The following is a 6,000-nucleotide window of genomic DNA, read 5'->3' as shown; positions in this document are numbered from 1 at the left end:
TAGTTTAGTTGCATTCGGAGTCTGCACCTTTTGGGGGGGGGGGGGGGGGGGTACTGTCATGTCCTGACCATAGTAAGCTGTTATTTTCTATGGTAAAGTTGGTCAGGGGGTGACAGGGGGGTTGTCTAGTTTGTATTTTTATGTTGGGTTTTTCTAGTTTTGTATTTCTATGTAGGGCTGTGTTTGGGATGATCTCCAATTAGAGGCAGCTGGTCATCGTTGTCTCTAATTGGAAGTCATATTTAAGTTGGTGTTTGTCCCACCTGGGTTTGTGGGAGATTAATTTAGAGTAGTGTATGTTTCACCTCTGCGTCACGGTTTGTTGTTTTTGTCTTTCAGTTTATTTATGTATTGCATAGTTTCACAGTATAAATAAAATGTGGAACGACACACACGCTGCACTTTGGTCCGCTTCTCCTTACGACAACCGTGACAGACTGTTGGAAAAGCATTCATTTGAAGCTGGTTGAGAGAATGCCAAGAGGGTGCAAAGCTGTCATCAAGGCCACTTTGAAGAATTTCAAATTAAAATATATTTAGATTTTTGTAACACTTTTTTGGTTACTATTCCATATGTGTTATTTCATAGTTTTGATGTCTTCACTATTATTCTATAATGTAGAAAATAGTAAAAATAAAGAAAACCCCATGAATGAGTTGGTGTGTCCAAACCTTTGACTGGTACTGTATGTAAATGACATATTTCTGTATTTCATTTTCAATGAATTTGCAAAAAACAAAAAATGTTTTCACTTTGTCATTATTGGGTATTGTGTGTAGTCTACAGTATACGCTCAAACAAATAGAACACTTAGTTCTACGTCTAGTTACGATTGGCGCAACAGTCAGCGTTTGAACTGGCCACACTGTTTTTTTCACAGAAACATTTTGCACAAACATTTACAATGTTGTGTCCTCAATGTGAATAGTTTATTTTTGGAGGCAATGTTCAGACATTCATAGAAGTAGCAACAGCATACCACAATTCTCATCCAAGTCTGAAAATGTAGGCTATATTATTCCTAGCGCAAACACAAACGGTCATATTTAGCCAACTCTCGGCAGATAGAAATCATAATATGAATTAGTTAATAGCAATTACTATTTACAATTCATTACATCACGGGTGAGCTCATCAATGATCGAAATAATTTAGTAACTATTTCTAAAATTCAAAAGTAATCTGACGCTGGGTAGTTTTTGCACACCGCCATGTTTGTTATCCTTCGTCAACCAAAGATAAGAAGAGGTGACAATATGAGTTTGGTTTGTTTGCAGTATGCATGTTGAAGGCAAAGTTGTCATGGTCCTCTGCAATCATTAACTTCCCATCCTTAATTTCCGGAAGTTTACTCAAAAGATGAGTGAAACATCCCCTCACCTCATTTTGCTATAGCATCTTTGGTCTAACAAACGTTTATGTGACATCCATTTACATTTTACATTTTAGTCATTTAGCAGACGCTCTTATCCAGAGCGACTTACAGTAGTGAATGCATACATTTCATACATTTTTTTTTCTTTTTCTGTGCTGGCCCCCCGTGGGAATCGAACCCACAACCCTGGTGTTGCAAACACCATGCTCTACCAACTGAGCTACAGGGAAGGCGACAGTTCCCATCCAGAATGCATTGAATGATGTCAATATGTCTCCATACATAGCCGGCAAATAGCTTAGCATTAGGTCATCATAATCAGTACAACCTTAAAAAAATATATTTTACGCACATCATATGTGTACACTACCAGTGGTGTAAAGTACTTAAGTAAAAATACTGGGGATCGAGGGTAACCTAATCCCAGTGACGGGATTGCTAGCATGGCGGGAAATTCAAAACATCAAAAATCTAATAATTTCAATTTCTCAAACAATCAACTATTTTACACCATTTAAAAGATAAACATCTCCTTAATCAAACCACATTGTCCAATTTTCAAAGAAGCTTTACGGCGAAAGCATAAAGTTAGCCATAAAAGTACACACATCCATTTTCAATTCAAGGACAAGCGTCACCAAATGCAGAAAACCAGCTAAAATTATGCACTAACCTTTGACAATCTTCATCAGATGACACTCCTAGGACATTATGTTAGACAATACATGCATTTTTGTTCTATCAAGTTCATACTTATATCCAAAAACAGAATTTTACATCGGCGCATGTCATTGATAAAATGTGTCTCCCCCAAAACTGCCAGTGAATTTACAAAAAATACTCATTATAAAACGTGGTTAAAGTATTAAACTGTTATTCAAAGAATAACGGTTGCATTCTCCTGAATGCAACCGCATTGACAGATTTCAAAATATTCTCCTGAATGCAACCGCATTGACAGATTTCAAAATAACTATACTGGGAAAGCATACTTTGCAATAATCGGAGTACTCTGGTCAGACAAATACACTAGGCTATACAGATAGCCGCCATGTTGGAATCATCTAAAATCATAAATAACATTAGCAATATTCCCTTACCTTTAATAATCTTCATCAGAAGGCACTTCCAGGAATCTCAGGTCCACAACAAATGTTGTTTTTTTTCGATGAAGTTCATAATTTATGTCCAAATAACTCAATGATGTTCCATGTTGTTAGGGCGTTCGGTAGACTACTCAAAATGTAGGACGCGGGAGGGAAAAGTCACGATGAAAAGTAACAAAAAAAAATCTATTTACGTTCGTTCAAACATGTCAAACGTTGTTTAGCATCAATCTTTTGGTCCATTTTTAACGTGAAACATCAGTAATATTTCAACCCGACCTCTCCTGTGTCTTGAAACATGTTCTGAAAAAGGTCTCGCCTCACATGAACGCGCATGTGCGCGCAATAATGAAGTGACGACGTCAACTTCCCTTCCTTCTCATTCGGTCTCTGTTCATCATAGACGCTTCAAACAACTTTATAAAGATCGTTGACATCTATTGGAAGCCATAGGAAGTGCAAAATGAATCCTTTGTCACTGTGTGTTTTATTGGCAATGACTTGAAAATAGTACAGCCACAATATTTTCATTTCCTGCTTGTATTTTTTCTCAGGTTTTTGCCTGCCATATGAGTTCTGTTATACTTAGAGACACCATTCAAACAGTTTTAGAAACTTCAGAGTGGTTTCTATCCAAATCTACTAATAATATGCATATTCTATTTTCTGGGCCGGAGTAGTAACCTGCTTAAATTGGGAATGTTTTTCATCCGGCCGTGAAAATACTGCCCCCTAGCCCCTAGAGGTTTTAAAGTACTACTTAAGCAGTTTTTGGGGGTATCTGTACTTTACTTTACTATTCATATTTTTGACTACTTTTACTTTTACATTGCTAAAGTAAATGATGTACTTTTTACTCCATACATATTCCTGACACCCAAAAGTGCTCGTTACATTTTGAATGCTTAGCAGGACAGGAAAATGATCTAATTCACACACTTATCAAGATAACATCCCTGGTCATCTCGACTGCGTCTGATCTGGCGGACTCAGTAAACACATGCTGCATTTATAAATTGAGAGTTGGAGCGTGCACCTGTAAATAAAAACTAGAAAATGTGGCCATCTGCTTTGCTTAATATAAGGAATTTGAAATTATTTATACATGTTCTTTTACTTTTGGTACTGAAGTACATTTTAGCAATTACATTTACTTTTGATACTTAAGTATATTTAAATCCAAATACTTTTAGACTTTTACTCAAGTAGTTTTTTACTGGGCGACTTTCACTTTTACTTGAGTCATTTACTATTAAGGTACCTTTACAAGTGGGTACATTTTCCAACACTGTACATTACAATCCATGCAAGAATCAGAATACATGATTTGCCACCAGTTCTTGAAAACGTGAATAAAACGTTAAGTAAATAAATTATTACCACTCAAACCCTTTTGTGATAATGATTTATGGATACAAGTGGCCCGTGCTGGTGTTACGAAACTGATGATTTGTCACCACAGATGGTTTGTTTACATTTCTACCATTGTGACTAGTGGTCGTGTTGGGGACAACAGTTGTTGACAACTGCAGCATTGTAGCCAAGCCTAACCTGCTGCGTTAGTTCTCCTAATCTGCCACGTTAATTATTCTAATCTGCTATGTAAACAAACCATCTGTGGAGACAAATCTTCAATATCCCCACACCATCAGCCAATCACGTCACCCCTGACACTCTCTTGGAGCCCCTCAGTGTTGTTACTTATGTATGTATCTAATGGGCTAAGCGGTAGCATTAGCAATGTCTTTCAAAATGAGACAACTCACAAATGTGGAAACTCAATGACAATGATTCTGAATATGACAGTGAGGAATCAGATTATGTCAGTGACAGTGAGGAGCTGTCCCCAAACCTTGTGGCCATTGAGAACACTGAATCTGAGGACCCCTTGCCTACCGACGAACTCCCAGGTCCCTCTGAAGATACTGGTAGTGATGTAGGCAGACCAACAGTTGGTGAAGTACAGTAGGTCTGTAGAAGAAGGAAGGCCTTCAGCCATTTCACCCTTCCTGGCCCTGATGTTGGCTTTGATGAGTCCCAGTCTGGAGTGCAAAGCTCCTTTTTTTTGTAATTGGACATGCAGTTCACATACAAATCAAATACAGTTCCATTATGCAATTATATTGACAATATCTCGCCCACCTCCCCAATCCCTCAGATTTAATTTCTGCAAATGTATATAGTTATATTTTTTATGAATAGGAAGTTAGGATAGTCTAAACATGTGAAAGTTGGTTTGATGTCTCTAGCTTGAACAGTTCAAGAGTTACTGTTGGTGAGTTAATTTATGCTAATTTAAATAGTTATAGTTGATTAAAACTCTCTAAGCATTTGAAGTTAGGAAAACCTGAACATGAAAACAATGGTTTGGTGTCTCTAGCTTGAATGGTTCAAGAGTTACTGTTGGTGTGTTAATTTATGCACATTTATATAATTGTAGTTTATACAACAACAAAAGAAATTGTAAGTTAAGATTGCCTGAACTTGTGAATTTGGTTTGGTGTCTCTAGCTTAAATAGGTTCAAGAGATACTGTGGGTTGGTTATTTTATGCTAATTTATTGCAAAATTATATAATTATAGTTAATTTATGTAGTTATAGTTGTTAAAAGTTTTTAAGAATTGGAAGTTGGGATAGCATGAACATGAGAAAGTTGGTTTGGTGTCTCTAACTTGAACAGTTCAAGATTTACGGTTGGTGAGTTCAATTATGCTAATTTATATAGTTATCGTTGATAAAAATTCTTTAAGCATTTGAAGTTAGGAAAGCCTGAACATGAGAACATTGGTTTGGTATCTCTAGCTTCAATCGTTCAAGAGTTACTGTTAGTGAGATAATTTATGTTAACTTATATAGTTAAAATTGATAAAAGTTTTTAAGAATTGGAAGTTGGGATAGCATGAACATGAGAAAGTTGGTTTGGTGTCTCTAACTTGAACAGTTCAAGATTTACGGTTGGTGAGTTCAATTATGCTAATTTATATAGTTATCGTTGATAAAAATTCTTTAAGCATTTGAAGTTAGGAAAGCCTGAACATGAGAACATTGGTTTGGTATCTCTAGCTTCAATCGTTCAAGAGTTACTGTTAGTGAGATAATTTATGTTAACTTATATAGTTAAAATTGATAAAAGTTTTTAAGAATTTGAAGTTATGATAGCCTAAAGATGTGAAAGTTGGTTTGGTGTCTCTAGCATGAACGGATAAGATTTAATGTTCGGAAATTACATTTACATTTAAGTCATTTAGCAGACACTCTTATCCAGAGCGACTTACAAATTGGTGCATTCACCTTATGATATCCAGTGGAACAACCACTTTACAATAGTGCATCTAAATCTTTTAAGGGGGGGGGGTTAAGTTAAATTACTTATGAAAATTTCTATCGTTATAGTTGATAAAAGTTTTTAAGAATTAGAAGTTAGGATAGCCTCAACATTTAAAAGTTGGCTTGATGTGTCTACCTTGAACAGTTCAAGAGTTACAGTTCAACTCCTTATAGACCGACAGCTCTTCAGA

The sequence above is a fragment of the Salmo salar genome, chromosome ssa14 (assembly GCF_905237065.1).
Source record: "Salmo salar chromosome ssa14, Ssal_v3.1, whole genome shotgun sequence".
Classification (NCBI taxonomy): domain Eukaryota; kingdom Metazoa; phylum Chordata; class Actinopteri; order Salmoniformes; family Salmonidae; genus Salmo; species Salmo salar.
Note: the sequence above shows the minus strand (reverse complement) of the source record.